A 16,993-nucleotide genomic window follows, 5' to 3' on the forward strand; every position below is an offset into this window, starting at 1 on the left:
TTTAATTTTTCGGAATTTCTGTCTGTCTGGATGTACACGCATCACGAGAAAATGGCTGAAGAGAATTTAATAAAAATCGGTGCGTAAAGTCCGATAATAAGTCGCTACAATCTGGGCCATAAATAATCTTATTGACGCTGAGAGAAACGGTTATTTAGGGGAAGGCCTAAAATGTAATACTCAAATATTTGTTATTAGTGGTCCTATCTTAATGAAAATCGGTATGCGAAGTCGGGGAATAAGTCGCCACAATCTAGGCCATAAATAATTTTATTCACAATGAGTAAAATGGTAGTTTAGGGGAAGGCCTAAAATTTAATTCTCAAATATTTGTTATTAGTGGTCCTATCGACAAATACTACTTAACTAAAGTAATATAGTATTAAATTTCCGATCATTTATGTCTTATACATTTTTACCGTACGGCTATAAGAGAGATATTCATAAATTTGAATTTTTGTTGCTAATCCATATTAGCGCAGAGTCACGAGAAAATGGGTAACATAATTTAATGAAAATCGGTATGTAAAGTCGAGGAATAAGGAACTACAGTCTATAAATAATTTTGTAGGACGTCCTACTATCACAGAGTCAAAAGAAAACTAAATTTGAAGGCCTACAATATAGCAAGCTCATAACATTGATCAACAATAACATTACACTGACTATTTGTTGTGATGTGCTTTGTGTCTCTGTTACCACTCATCTCCGATAGATGGGATTACTGCTGTATACCGAGTATATATTTTTTGATTTTGCTTTACGTCGCACTGACACAGATAGGTCTTACGGCGACGATGGGATAGGAAAGGGCTAGGAGTGGGAAGGAAACGGCCCTGGCCTTAATTACGGTACATCCCCAGCATTTGACTGGTGTGAAAATGTGAGACCACGGAAAACCATCTTCAGGGCTGTCGACAGTGGGGTTCGAACCCACTACCTCCCAGATGCAAGCTCACAGCTGCGTGCCCCTAACAGCACGGCCAACTCGCTTGGTTGTACCGAGTATAACAGCCTGCGTGGATATTGGCGGGAAGTAGCAGGGGAGTTAGATAACTTTCTTCTTTAGCATGCCATTCCTCTGGTTCATAAATTTTCTATACTACTGGTACGTAACAAACTGGTTCATCATAGCATTCGAGCTATTCAATTCCTACTCTGAGGCACTGATTGGAATGAGCAGTGTGTATATTTAACGGAATAATGACAGAGAAATATTCATGGCTGTCTGCGACCTGGTCATTACAGCACTGGAACTTTGGACTGTTAGATCGGCACCGTAGTACTGTTCGTTAAAAGTGAGAACATGTGCGGCTTTTCATTTGATCGAGTATTTTATATGATTGCTTTTAATAGCTATATTCCTGCTGACGTTTTTGTAATGGCCTAAGTTGACTTTAGCTAGGTAAACCACAAAGACAGTCTTTCTGAGAATCCCGTAGCGAAGCACGGCTACATCAACTAGTTGTCAATAGTTTCGATCACCATTGAAGTATCTTGAGGAATGTCGAGTTTTAATAACTTATTAGGCTATAGTTTATGAATCTCATGTTCACAATGGTCCGTACTGACGACGTGTAATATACAAAATTCCCTTGTAAACTTTTCCGGCCATTGTTCCGTGTTGACTTCGAAAACGATACTCGGTTTGCACAAAACTATTCTTCCAGCAAGTGTTTTTTTTAACTTATTAATCTTCAGTGGTTGTCCTCAGTTTTTAACATTTTTAGATTTCCGTAACAAGAATATTGTCTCCAACATTCAAGATTGATTCATGAAGAACGCAGACATATGTTTTTTAGAAAAACGGATATCCATTTTCATCAAGATGAACATTTTCATATGGTACTTTTTTGTTTAAATTAATAAACTTCTTTTATTTGTCCGTATTGAACCAAGATTACAACTTTTATTATAATTTGAGTCCACCTTATTCAATACTTAAAAATTGTTGTTTAGATGTAAATTACAACATATATTTCAATCAGAACTAGTTTCGACGCCCCTCTGCGTCATCATCAGCTGATATTAACAACGTGAAACTGTGTTAAAATTATACTATATTTTCTGCAAGTCAAGACTTATATCAGCTGATGATGACGCAGAGGGGCATCGAAACTAGTTCTGATTGAAATATATGTTGTAATTTACATCTTAAGCAACAATTTTTATGTATTGAATAAGGTGGACTCAGATTGTAATAAAAGTTGATACTTTTTGGTCAGTTTCAATTTTTACATCATACGTTTTTCTACTCATTGTTTTATATGTGGCTGAAGGAGGTCTAAATATTTGGCCGAAACATTACCAAAGTTTTTTAATCATGACCTTTAAGTGTGTTTTAATGTAGGCTGTATTGAACTGTGTTGACAGGTGGATTTTTCATTTTTTTTCCTTTTTCAAAGGAATTTTGTATATTATTAAGCTATCTCAACGAAAATAATTTCCCTTCAGCTTTTCTCCCGTTTCCAGGTCGAGATGGCCGTAATGTTTCAATATCTACAAATTGCCGATGCTTCAGGCCTACACACACACACACTTTTTAAAGTAGTAAAATTCGAGCATTAAATTGTTTTCCGAATGTTGAATCAAGAGAGGTTGGCCAACAGAATACTTCTTTTGCAAGAAAAATAAAAGAAACAAAAACAAACAAATGCAGGTGCCCAAGGAAGTAGGTGTCAAGGAGGAAGAGATACAGGAAATAATACTATTTAGGAAAAAGTTTACATGAGTGAGGGATTTACCCGAAAAGCAACTGACCAGACCACGGAACATCTCGACGGAAGAGCGAGAAAGAAGTCAAAGACTTGAGAACATTGGCGAGTGCGCAAAGAGAAGGGCAATAGCCTGTGGCAGAAGGGCAGGCAGGTTGAGTAAACGTGACCCACAGATGGCCGTATCGTTGAATGGAATTGATCGTATCTAAAGTAATGGTGAATGCGTTTAAATACCGCGACTCCGTGACGTTGCTGTCACGTTAAAGGACTCCGGATGGATAACAATTCAACGCCCCGACGAGTCTTAAAATATTCTTGTCCGTTGGAAAAATGTGTACTAACCATGTAAGATGGAAGAATATTTACGCGAATTCCTGGTCAAGATAAAGAAAGCGTGTTTTGTTCTTGGACCAAACTTTCACGATGTTACGTTGTGCTCACTACTGTCAAGTCTAGATTTGTTAGATCCAATATTAATGCGGTTGCTTGTTGTTTGTTTGGCTCGCTCTAATACGCCCATTACAGACGTCTAGCTCCTCTATTGTTCCCGATGATAGCCAACACAAAAGGCGATTGCTGCTGTCCTGAAACAACAACCCGGTTCCTTCCGTCTTTATCTCCTTCCATTGTGCGAGTCGGAGGCTGGCGGTTTGCTCTGCTTGCTCCTTGGTAAAGTTAGTCCATGGGATTTGTGTATCTCTTTCTCCCAATATTGGAAAACACACATGTTTGCACGACTTCTGTTACTTAAAACTTTTATCAGTAATAACGCATTTTTATTCTGTATTTTACGAATCACTAATGTATGAAAAAATGTTTCATTCATTATAGAGGTGCCATTTCGCAAGTCACAGCAGTTTTATATGCTCTGTGTAACTAAATATGAAATGCAACTGATTTCTCAGGGTCCGTCCACCTGACTGAATGATTACTATACTGGCTTTTGATTCAGAGGACCCTGGGTTCGATTCCCAGCCAAGCTGAGGAGTTTGACTGCATATGGATAATTCCCCTGGTCGGAGATTGGGTGCTTGTGCTCGTCTTAATACTCTTCTCTTCATCTACATACAGCATACCACACTACCAACCACCACCGAAACACATAGGGTTGGCGTCTGAAAGGGCATCTGGTCGTAAAACTTTACCAATTTCATATTAAGTGCAACTGCAATAATTTTTGAAACGCTCAGAAAGCAGAACTAATTTGGACGGTCCAGCCTTTGCAGATGACGTCATTCTGATAACAGACAACCCTCACACAACCAAGAAGCAAGTGGAAGAACTACAAAATGTTGCAGTCAAAACAGGATGAAGAATTTTCTTCGAAAAAACAGCATTCATGGACTCAAAGCAGATAACACGGACATAATTGTAACGCAATTTGGGGACATCCATCTCTTTCATAAATTCAAGTACCCGGGGGAAATTCTCACTCCCATTCGAAGTGAAAAGGAAGGGTGTCCGGAAAAGTGCGAACACGGAAATTTGCGCACACATCATTAAAGTGGAAATTTGCGCACACTAGGGATTATTACTACGTGACCAGGATTTTCCAAGTCTTGGTACATATTTCGTTGTCGGAAATTTGCGAACACTATCTTCAAAGAAGGAAACAAGACATGTAATGTAAGCGATCCCTGTAAAATAAAATATTTACCGGGCGAGTTGGCCATGTGGTTAGGGGCGCGCAGCTGTGAGCTCGCATCCGGGAGATAGTGGGTTCGAATCCCACTGTCGGCAGCCCTGAAGATGGTATTCTATGGTTACACCAGGAAAATGCTGGGATTGTACCTTAGTTAAGGCCACGGCCGCTTCCTTCCCATTCCCAGGCCGTTCCTGTCCCATCGTCGCCATAAGACCTATCTGTGTTGGTGCGACGTAAAGCAAATTGCAAAAAAATAAAAAAATAAAATAAATCTTTAATCCATGCAACTTATTTAAACTGATTTCCATCACACTTTACACAGGCTTTGGACTGTCAAAATGATAATTATCATCTTACCATTTTGGTGTGTTTAAAATCAGCCTTCATGGGCTTCGTCATTTTTTCATACATTCGTCGTTTAAAATCAGCTTTTATAGGCTTCGACATTTTTACGCACGTATGTATTTACATGTGGGTTACCGTAATTTATTCCAATTTCTGAATATGAGAAATGGCTTTTAAGTAGGACCTAATGTCTTTTGTCTCTTTATATACTTTTATGGTTTTCTCAATCCTGTCGTCCAGTTTCAAGTATTTTCTCATTCTCTTCTTCCCTTCAAGATATATTTCTAACCTCATATGCATGCAATTTGTGTGTTCCGCTTCCTTCTTCAAACATTCCACCAGCATGTTGACTCTGGGATGGGGGCTTCCAACGATAGTATTTAATTTGTTGTGCCATCCTTCTACAGCATTCGTGGTTCTATGTCTCTTACCGTAGCAACTCCACATTTCGATGGGGAATTCTTCATTTTGTAGCCATGTATCCACAAAGTTGTCGAAAAACTCGAAGAGTTTCTGGTTGTCGGGAGCTTCCGCACGAATCTGGAGCCATCCGTCCTCCGGTTTCAAAAATGCCAGTGCCGCACACATGGTGACGTGAAGCCTTAATTCTTCATTCTGACGGTAGGCTATTCCTCTTGTAGACCAAGACTTTGATTTTTCTCCATAAGCATTTCTTCATGCCGGGCTGAGTGGCTCAGACGTTTAAGGCACTGGCCTTCTGACCCCAACTTGGCAGGTTCGATCTTGGCTCAGTCCGGTAGTATTTGAAGGTGCTCAAATACGTCAGCCTCGTGTCGGTAGATTTTCTGGCACGTAAAAGAACTCCTGCGGGACTAAATTCCGGCACCTCGGCGTCTCCGAAACCGTAAAAGAGTAGTAAGTGGGACGTAAACAAATAACATTATTATTATTATTATTATTATTATTATTATTATTATTATTATTATTATTATTATTATTATTATTATTATTATTATTATTATTATTATTATTACATTTCTTCATATGCAAGTGGCACCCACTCACTTGGGTTGAGGGAAAACCTTGATGTAGAGCCGACATTGATTGCAATGGGACACTTCTCTGGAACCACTACTTTAATAGGAAGGAACAGGCGAATGTAGGTTTCTTACTTCTTAATAGGGAGCAGGGCAAATACCACAGGGAACACATTTGTTTCGTCCGGCCGGCCTCCTAGGTCTGCGTGAACAGTGTAGACTTGTGCAAACTGTTTGCTGCAGCACCTAAATGTACCATCCATAAAAAAATGTGTAGATGTTTTCAAACTTTCCTTTCCTTTGTCTCCACTGAAAACTAGGATTCTTTCTTCTAGTCCGTCATCTACAAGAAGAAAAATGCTACCATCGGTCATTTTTAAGATTTCTTCGTTGAGAATGTCACCACGTTCTTTTGGCTCTTGTTGATTTCCACGCTCGTTACTTCGCTGATTTCGCAAGGTCCTCTTCAATGATTCAGCGTGGGGCATTTTTGTCGCAAAGTCATAACCCGAAACGACCATATTGATTAATTATAAAATCTTAATTATATTATTAGAGTATATATTAAAACATCTAAATATATTGTCTCATTCTTTTATTTCTTATTTCTAACCTTACAATGCATTTTTCAAAAAATCATAACAAATTTTGTAGAAATTATTACGCTCGATAATTTTCGTTCGATCAAAATTTGGTTTTAAGTACCATCTAAAGCTAAAAATCACAACACAAAAACAATTTATGTCAAGAGAATAGAAGAGCTCCAACAATTTATTGTTTCCGGATGTACAGGCTATGCCAAATAATAGTACACTATATTAGTAGTAAATATATGAATTTTCGTAAATATACATTACACATTGTTGTTTATTGACCTATAATATGATTTGTAATACAAAAGTCATTCTTGCTTTATTTTATAATATGGCACGTGTACTTTATATTAATATAACACGAAAGTTATTATAATACAAATAAGGACGTTTCTTTACTAACCTACTGTATATTATGTAGGTTTCCTGTTTCATCGGTGTATATCTCACATAACTGTGTAGTTTCTTCTCGAGCCCTCTTCTTGGCGTTACACACATGCTTCTTCACTTCTTGAGCGACGTCATCAGGTGGTCCACACAAATGTTCGTATACAAAAAGTACTTGTTCATTCTTCGACCGCACAAATCCCTTACAGTGACATGACTTTTGGCGTAAACATAGCCACCTAACAACACCTGCTTTTGTTTCTCTACGCTTACGGTACGCGTAACCATTATAATGAGCGGAGGGCCTACCCCTGATCGTGGTAACTATTTCTATACTCAATATTGTTAACGCTATGGAGGTTAAAAGTAAAATGAACAAAAGTATGGGTATGCGCCCCGAACCGGCGGTGGAATCAGCCGCAGCGGAAATCCCCACTATTGTTCGCATTAGTTACAAAACTACCTTGTAGATGTTTGTGACATGGTGTGGGAGGTTGCAAACACAATGTTAAAATCGGAAAGCTGATCCAGATGGGATTCTCAGGATAGTGTTCGCAGATTTCCGGCAACGAAATATTTACCAAGACCTGGGAAACCCTAGTCAGGTAGTAATAATTCTTAGTGTGCGCAAATTTCCGCTTTAATGATGTGTTCGCAAATTTCCGTATTCGCACTTTTCCGGCATCCAAAGGAAGCATGAAATGAGAGGGTGAGAAGGACGGAACTGGCTTTCAGACTAGGCCATGATCTCTACTAGTCCATCTCCATTCAAGTCATATTAAAACATTACTGCGCAGTGGTCAGAACGGAGTGCCTTTATGGAGCGGAAACATTGTCAAGGGTAGCAGACTCAGTCCTTGGAAAAAGAGAAAGAAGATTTCTCCAAAAATCTTGGGTCCAAAAAAAGTCTCAGTAGGACCAACATACATTGCGGTTGAGAATGAACCAGGTTCTCTATAAAACCATCGAAAAAAATTACGACGACGAGGAAAAGGAAGCTAACATTTTATGTACAGCCGGGCTGATTGGCTCAGACGGTTGAGGCGCTGGCCTTCTGACCCCAACTTGGCAGGTTCGATCCTGGCTCAGTGCGGTAGTATTTGAAGGTGCTCAGATACGCCAGCCTCTTGTCGGTAGATGTACTGGCACGTAAAAGAACTCCTGCGGGAATAATTTCCGGCACCTCGGCGTCTCCGAAACCGTGGAAGTAATTCTTCTTTTTCTACCACTTTTCCCACATCTGTGGGTCGCGGATGCGAACTGTGTAGCACACTTGGAAGTGGCTGCGTTTAACGGCCGGATGCCCTTTCTGTCGCCAACCCTATATGGAGGGATGTAATCACTATTGCGTGTTTCTGTGGTGGTTGGTAGTGTAGTGTGTTGTCTGAATAGGAAGAGGAAAGTGTTGGGACAAACAAAAACACCCAGTCCCCGGACCAGAAGAATTAATCAAAGGCGATAAAAATCCCCGACCCAGCCGGGATTCGAACCCGAGACCCTCTGAACCATTCAGCCATTGAGTCTGACTGTGAAACTAATTAGTGGGACGTAATTTAATTTTATGGACACATTAAACGATCGAATCAAGATAGGTTGGTCAACAGAATACTCCTGCAAGAAATATATATATATATATAACCTGCCAAGGAGCTTGCACAGGTGCACAAGGATCTAGCAGAAGTAGACGTCAGTATAAACAGAAGGGCATTAGTCGGGGTGACAGAAGGACAGGTAGATGGTGTGAAATCCGGGAGATAGTAGATTCGAATCCCACTATCGGCAGCCCTGAAGATGGTTTTCCGTGGTTTCCCATTTTCACACCAGGCAAATGCTGGGGCTGTACCTTAATTAAGGCCATGGCCGCTTCCTTCCAACTCCTAGGCCTTTCCTATCCCATCGTCGTCATAAGACCTATCTGTGTCGGTGCGACGTAAAGCCCCTAGCAAAAAAAAAAAACAAAAAACAAATTGTGTGAACGTGGTACATGGATGGCTGTATCAGTGAATGAATGAATGAATGAATGAATGAATGAATGAATGAATGAATAAATAATAATAAGTCAGTTGTATTTGGACATAATTTTTAAACAGTTGAAAAAATGGACTGACATCATGTTGGTAAATTGAGGATTTTGTAGTGGATTTTTAATTTATAAATCAGTATATGTCATTTATATTTTATATGAATATCGTATAATAAGTTTAGTATCTGAGGTCACTAGGAGAATTTTGCTATGTAATTGGGAGAATGTGGACAAACGTAGATACTATGACGGAAAGAGAAATGAGGGACGAGTAAAGCACAGAGACAAAATGGAGGTGAACATAAAGTGTTTACTATGTTCTAAAGAAATGGGTTGGGCACAACTTTTAAAACGAGGGAAATACGAGACAATTTTATAGATGAGGAGGATATGAGAAAAAATTGATAACGAAATCCAGCTGTGTGCGATTGTAAAGTTATTGAACAGATAGTGGATGCACCCGTGGAGAATTGCAAAATTATTAATTATTATCAAGGGAATGTGGGGAAATAAGTTGATTGATGGAACGAAGGAAGGAAGGAAGGAAGGAAGGAAGGAAGGAAGGAAGGAAGGAAGCAAGGAAGGAAAGAAGGAAGGAAGAGAATTGATACACGCTAGTTAGTCACAGAATTGTGCCTGAGGCAACCTAAACAATGCAACTTTAAGTTCAGAGCAATTAAGTACGTACTTATAACATATAATTTACCGCCGTAGTCTAATCAGTCTGCATGTATTTTGACAGTCAGTACTAATATTCATTTCAGGTGTCAGACATGGTATGGAGGGGCTGAGGACGACTACTGTGGTGTCTTCTTTGCGGAGTCGTGTTTCCGGGGTATCTATTGGACCTCTATAGCATGTCCGAGAAGTTTAATTTCTTACAGTCATGTTTCTAACACTCCTTTCAGACCATTCTCTCTCTGTTCAATTTCTAAATCACTTACAAGTGTTAAATTTTGGTTATTTATGTTTTCCGTACACCTTATTCTTTATTTGTGCTGTTACTGCATGTTTTTCAATTATGTTATTATAGGACATCAACTTTGTAAACTTCGTGTATCAAAACATAAGATTAGAATAAATAGTACCCTCTCCGGATCGGCAGTTTCGGAGATTGTGGGGAACGGGTAGTATCTAAAGTAAAAAAAAAAAAAAAAAAAAGTTCGCTATGTAGATTAATTGGAAAAGTGCAGTGCTTGGAGTGGGGTAGAGTAAGGTGAGATGGATTGGAGAACTACATTAGACCAGTCCAGGGACCGATGAAAACAGCAACAATTAAAAAGCCCAACAAAAACCACGTGACTTAGTTCAGATTATGTCTTTTGTAAGAACATGGTTTATAACTCATTTTCGTTAAGGTGTTCAGAATCCTCGTTCGATTTACTTAAAGCGAGGGCTGGGATAGTGTGACTTAGCGTAATAATTACTCGTGTTTCACTTGAAAACAGTCCTTAAGATGAAGTGTTCGAAACATGTGCTTGAGTTGACAGCACTCGACCTCAGGTATTTTTGAGATTTTCGCTAGCTGAGTATGTTGTTTCCATGTATCCTCCCCCCCCACACACTTTCTGTCCCTTCAGAAGGTTTGCTATTTGAATATTTGAAGCTCTGTGAATCCTTTCTTGGTAGTACCACCAATTACGCAGATTTCTCAATACTGACATCGCAATGAACACAAACTATCGGAAAGGAGTTGGTTGTTTGGCCTTATTGATTTGGAATTGTGATGAAGGATAGATTCTTAATTGTCTCCACTCCACGTTTGTGTGACGTCAACAGAGCAGCCAGGTCCGGTTTGTCCAGGGTTGAAAGCCAGTGCTCTTCCTGCCGTCACGCGCTGGTCCTATCGAAAATCCCACTGTTGTGCACCTAATAATAATAATAATAATAATAATAATAATAATAATAATAATAATAATAATAATGTAGAATTCATATTCTCTGTTCGAGTCCCGGCCAGTGCATGTGGGATTTCTGAAATAAAAAGGTCATGTTCGGATTCCACGTAAAATTGGAGATCCCGTGGCCATAAGAACGATCTTAACAGCCGCATAAAACTATGAACGTAGCCTATATTATTTTCTTACCCCAGACAGAACAGTAAGTAGCTTCCTTGTACGGGATCCAACCAACCTTCTATACAAGACATATTAATGAATCATTGTGCAGATATGCGGATCAGATTCACCTGTTGGTGATCCAGTAATAGTTATGATGATCATGCCAAGGTTTGGTTTATGAGTTGACGCTGCATTATCATGGTGGAATTGCCAGTTAAATTAGTGTTGTGTTTACTGCTTGAATATCAGTCCCTCCAACTGCGCTTGGGATCAGCGTGTGATTAATACTGATCATGTTTATAACGATTTGTGATCAGCAGGGCAGATCAACAGGCTTTGGGGCCCTGATCCCAGCCACATTACAGTAAAGGAAAGCCAAATTACGACATCATAATTCAAGGGAGAATGGGGCGACCGGTGGCTAATAAATTGGTGGCGGCAGGATAGCCACGGTAGTTAATAATGACGGCCATTCCTCAAGCGCGCTCGCCACTTTGGCACACCTCATACATGGTGAAGAAACGAGGTTACTTCATCCTCGCAGCTAGGACGAGGGAGGTTCCGAAAGTAGATGTTTCATTGCTGTTTTGGGAGCCGAACCATAACTGGAAAAAAGAGTTTTCTCGGGAGGAAGAAGAATTTGATACATCGTTGAACCGATCTGAAATAATAAAAATTCCACGTGTGTTCAACTTCTCGTTCTTTTACGATTATATGAGGATTATTTAGAGTAGTTTTCTGGCAACATTTAAATTACTGTGCTACATGTTCATCCCAGTTGTAAACTTCCCAGCTAATAGATGAGGAAGTTTTGAAATGAAAAGTCACGTCCCTGTAGTTCGTCTTCGACGTAATTCCGTGATTACGGTCACGATATTAGCAATCTCGTAAGTCTACGAGTTTTTTCTCAGTTAAGCTTTCCTTTTGTTGGTGGAAATGCTGGTGAAAAATATATTCTGGCTGCAATCGGTTGCTACAAGGAAATGCTTAGTTTTCCTTTGCCTATTCTCGCTTTATCTTATCCGGGCCTGTACACCCGAATTTTATAATGGTCCTGTCGCCTACGGATAATTAACAGTTACTTGTGTAGTAGTGGACGACCAAGTTAGTTTTAGTGTAGTGTATTGGCATCAACCTTACTTCGCTAGGAATTTTTCGTTTTCTTTTCTGTATTATTTCTCCAGTTTTTCTTTAATTGATGAAATGAATCGTGTTCGAACATTTTTGCTCTCCATATCCACAATTCATGTGCCGTTTGCTTGTCTAAATTGACTTGCTGTGGAGTAAAGAGATGCTGCTTTCCTGAGCCCACTCTGTGTCTCCATTAATTGCTTTCCCCTGAGATTTACAGCATCCTGTAGAGTTCATATCTTAAGCTTGTAAGAAAACGACTTAAATGCTATGAAGATAACAGCAACATCAACAACAACAACAACCACCACCATAATTGATTAAACTTCCCCATGAACCAAACTGAACTTTTGCTTATGTTGGAAATTATGTGCTTATTTTAAGGTGACCAAAATGCATAGTTATTACCTCTTACTTGAACGAAACGACCGGCCCTGCGGTCGAAGAGCAGTGAGCCTGCCTCTTACCGAGAGGCACCGGGTTCGATTCCGGCCAGGTTTGTGATTTTATATACCTACGTCTGAGGTCTGGTTTGAGGCCCATTCTGCCTACGTGAGAACATTGAGGAGGCATCTGATGGTTATATAGCGGCCCCGGTCTAGAAAGCCAGTAACAACGACGGAGAGGATTCGGCGCGCTGACCACTCCTCAGCTCGTAATCTGCAGGCCTTCGGGCTGAGCAGCTGTCGCTTGGTAGGCCAAACCCCTTCAGGGTTGTAGCGTCACAGGGTTTGTTTTTGTTTTAAGTAGTTGGAATACAGCTCTGCTCCTTGACTGAATGATTCAGATGGTTCTGGGTTTGGTTTCAGGCCGGATCGCGGATTTTAACAGCGTCTGGTTAATTCCTCTGATCCAGGGACCGGATGTTTGAGTTTGTCCCAACACACTCCCTTTCCATAGACTGTAGGGTTGGCGTCAGGAAAAAACACGCGGCTTAAAATAGGACCAAGTAGCAGTTAGTATAAATTTATATACATTTTGATAGTGCCTATCTTAAACGCCCGTTTTAACTATTTAGATGCCTAGTTTGGTTGCCTAAAACAAGGTTAATATCTCAATGTCGTCAGCTTAGTCATTACCTTTCTCACTCTCATTCAATGAAGGATCGTACATTTTCTTTCCCAGAAATGTTACATTGATTTGCCCCTAAAAATTATCACCATCATTATACGGATAATGTTCAGGTTCTCGTGACCTACCTGTCCTGTGAGACGTTCTAGTTGGTTGGTCACCAGGCCGTTGGAGTTGGCGTATTACCTGTCCTACCGAGCAGTTATGTAGGGAGGTAAATGTTTGTGCGAACTCTGTCCCGCATCTCCCGAAATAAAAGATGAATTAGCTTCACTGTCCTCTATTACCCAGGACGATATGTACACTACGAATTCATTTACAGGTTCTGAATAAGTCGGTCTGACGAGAGCTTGCTTCACGAGCCTAACCTACGGCTACACGCTAAGTCCGAGTTCAGCCCTGCGGCATGTAAGTACAACTTCACTGTCACCACTAACTGCTCCGAAGAGCCTGGTCCTAAGAGTACGAATTACTGGTCGAGAGAGAGCCCCGCGCCATCTTGGCTTAGAGTTATATCTGCTCTCCTAGAAGCAAAGGTCGGTCCCTTCCCGCTACCGTAGGGGTTGGGCCCATGGTCGTTACCTGGCTGCTTGCCTTGTAGGTGGCGCCCTCAATTACTATTCTGAACTAATCGTCTCAGTAAGTGCTGCTCCCTGGGCACTTTCTCCTTGCACTTTTGTTTCCTTGTCACTAGTAGAGTACAACTGTACTGGCTTTGTGCTCTTTGTCGGCGAGCCGCCGGCTCCTATACCGACTTTTAGACTCTTGCTTGTCAATACACAAACGAGCAAACATCCTCTGTTGTAAACATATTTTCGTAGGCGCGTTCCGCAAGCCCTCTGCCTGACTAATGCTCTCCACTACTTGTAACTTCACTGAAAAGCTTCTTCCTTCTAATTATACAATCTTAATATAATTACCATACAATTGTTCTGACACTACAAGGTGTCCCGTATTACTGGTTATTACTCTGACACTGATTTATTTCCCGTGATATTCTAAGATCGAATCTCGGCTGCGAATCCCGGCTGCTATTCATTTGACAGTCCGCTGGTTCGAGTCCTTGGGAGGTCGGTACACGACAAGGTAGAGGTGGTGACTACTATTGACGAAGTCCTGATAGGCGTATTTGTCAATGATAATAAAGACATTTACAAAACGATTCAAAAGTTGAAAGCTAGAAAAGCAACTGGGATTGAGAAGATTTAGTATATCCTCAGAAAGGTTGTGATAGAGTAATGAATCGGAAATACTTATTTGATTACTGTTTGCGTGCATGTGCTTTACGAAATGAATGGAGAGTTGGTATAGTAGCCCCAGTGTACAAAGGAAAGGGTGATAAACAACACAGATAATTACAGGCCAGTCAGCTTGACAAGTGTTGCTTGTGAACTCTGCGAAAGCATTCTTTGTAATTATATTAGACACGTTTGCGGAATTATTAACTGGTTTGAAAGAAGAAAGTTTGGGTTTAGGGTAAGTTATTCCAGTAAGGCTCAACTTGCAAGATTCCAACAAGATGGAGCAGACATTTCAGATTTAGGAGGTCAAATGGACTGTGTTGTTATTGACCTATCCAAGGATTTCAAGCAACAGAAACAAAAACACACTCGCAAAATTTTTTAGTGGACAGCATACAATGATATGATGCTAAACGGGATGAAAAGGCATGTTTCACCAAGAGGAAAAATCCCATTAATTTTAATTTGTTGACGGGGAGAATGTATCTTGTGGGGACTGCTGTAAGTACTTAGACGTTAACATAAGGAAAGATCTTCATTGGGGTAATCACATTGACGAGTTGAAAAGTTACAGATCTCTCCATATGGTTATAGAGGCATTTAGGGGTTATAGTATAGATTGAAGGGATAGGGCGTGTATGTCACTGGTAAGACCCCAATTATGACATGATTCCAGGAATATTTGATACGAGAACTGGAAAAGATCCAAAGGAAAGCAGCCCGATTCGTTCTGGATGATTTCGGACAAAAGAGTAGTGTTACGAAAATGTTGCTGCAAACTTTGGATTGGGAAGACTTGGGAGTAAGGAGACGAGCTGCTCGACTAAGCGGCATGTTCCGAGCTGTCGGTGGAGAAATGGTGAGGAGTGATGCCAGTGGAGGAATAAGTTTGAGTTGAGCTGTTAAATGAAGAAAATACAATATGAAGATAAAATTGGAATTTAAGAGTAGTAATTGAGACAAATATTAATTTATAGGAAGATGAATTAGGGATTGGAATAATTTATCAAGATAAATTTTCTTTGAAATCATTTAAAAAAAGACTAGGTAAACAATTGATAGGGAATCTGCCACTTACACGACAGCCCTAAATGCAGGGCAGTGACGACTGATTGATCTGACTTTTCAGTGGGTCGTTTTCCTAGAAGATATTGATGTATTTTGTGAAAATAAAGTATGTTTTATACTCTAACTTAAAAGATAATATGAAAGTTGTTTATTTTTCGTAATTTCGTTTTCATTTCTATTCTGCTAAATTTTATTTCAATTCACATTGCCAGTATGTTCATAATCTCTCCGCCTTAGGTTCCTTGTGATACACGAAGAGTTCAATTGACGTACTTCAAAACGCTGCCCGCTCTCCTTTTGTTCTATTTCTAAATATCTTTTTACGCGAACAAGTGTTTCGCTACAATACAATGTAATGTTTTTAGTTCATTTGTGGAATCCTCCGTGAATTTCTTTTTAAACCTTAAGTTATTCCTTTTGTTGTACGAAGTGACTGCTATTTATACGATTGATTGGTTTGAAATAGTTTTGATATCCAGTCTGTTCGTGTTTACATACTTAGAATGTACCTAGGTACTAACTTTAGACTTTCGTTGCACGATACACTACCTTTCTTTCTTAAGTATTTGGAAATTAAACCAGCGGAATGGCACATTGTATTACTCTCTTGCCGATTGTACCTAAGACTGTGGAGTCGAATCCTTGAATGCCCGATTGCCTTCTCATATGGTTTTGTTCTATTTCTTACCGTGTAAGTTTTCTAGTGGAAGGGGGGGGGGACTTTCCTGCTTTTCATGCTCATGAACTTCCGGAGGTTCAGTTTTGGAAACTCATCGTGTAGGACTATTAGGGGAAAATGTTCCTCTTCTCGGCGATTTTTAACAGATCATTACCCTCTCAGTCGCTGTTGGCGTTTCTGTATAATTAACTTTCGATTAGATTGGCGTATATCCTCCACTAATTATGTGAATATGTAAAGAGTAATCCAATTATCACATCAGACCTCTTAGTGGGATGAACGAAGAGAGAGAGCTGCCTGTTAATCGCGACATTATTACTGAAGTGATCCGGTAGAAAGGCGGGAGTTCTAGTTCTGTGGACTGAGAAGGGAGATAAAGCATTTATTTCAGGGGCGTTTTCTTAGCAACGGCTGATGGCATTAATGCTAATAATAATAGTAATAGTAATAATAATACAATTGATTCAGAGTAGGTATAAGTAGTAGGCCTAAATGTCTGACCAGGAAATTTTTTTTGTTCATAGCTTAAATGTTTCGTTCCAGAACGACAAACGTTGCATGGTTCAATATGCGCGGAAATCCTGGTAGACCTTTGCTGAAGACATGGATATAATGGTAGAAATGTTTATATTATTTATTGATTTATTTGTGAATAATCCCACGTAGAACTACGCAGAGTTCGTTTGCCTTCCTTTGTGCTCATGTTTATTTCTTTCATTTACTGTGGCTACGTTTTTCTCTCTTTAATCCAAGTTGCTCCGGTCGTTTTCTTCGGCTTACCCTCTTACGTCAGTTTTGAATGTCTTCGATTCTTGCCAGTTTAAGGTCTTTTTTCTATTTCGCGGATCCATTGCACAGTGTCTGTTTTTGCTTTATTCCTGTTTTCATACAATTTGACTATTTGTTTTGTGAGTCTGTCAAAGTTGATTCTTTTGATGTGTCCGTAAAATGTTAATATGCATTTCCTAATGTCACTATGAATGTGAATTGTTGCTGAGTCCTGTATTGTTCGCCTGTGAGTTTTGAGTCTGAAAT

The 16,993-nt window shown here is 39.8% G+C and overlaps 1 protein-coding gene across 2 annotated transcripts in view; it reads left to right on the forward strand.

Annotated features, from left to right (window-relative positions):
* Nucleotides 1-16,993, forward strand: part of Urm1 (Ubiquitin-related modifier 1) — a 106,314-nt gene that overhangs the window by 66,223 nt on the left and 23,098 nt on the right. The window lies entirely within an intron of this gene.

This window comes from Anabrus simplex, chromosome 1, assembly GCF_040414725.1.
Source record: "Anabrus simplex isolate iqAnaSimp1 chromosome 1, ASM4041472v1, whole genome shotgun sequence".
In the NCBI taxonomy this organism is placed as follows: domain Eukaryota; kingdom Metazoa; phylum Arthropoda; class Insecta; order Orthoptera; family Tettigoniidae; genus Anabrus; species Anabrus simplex.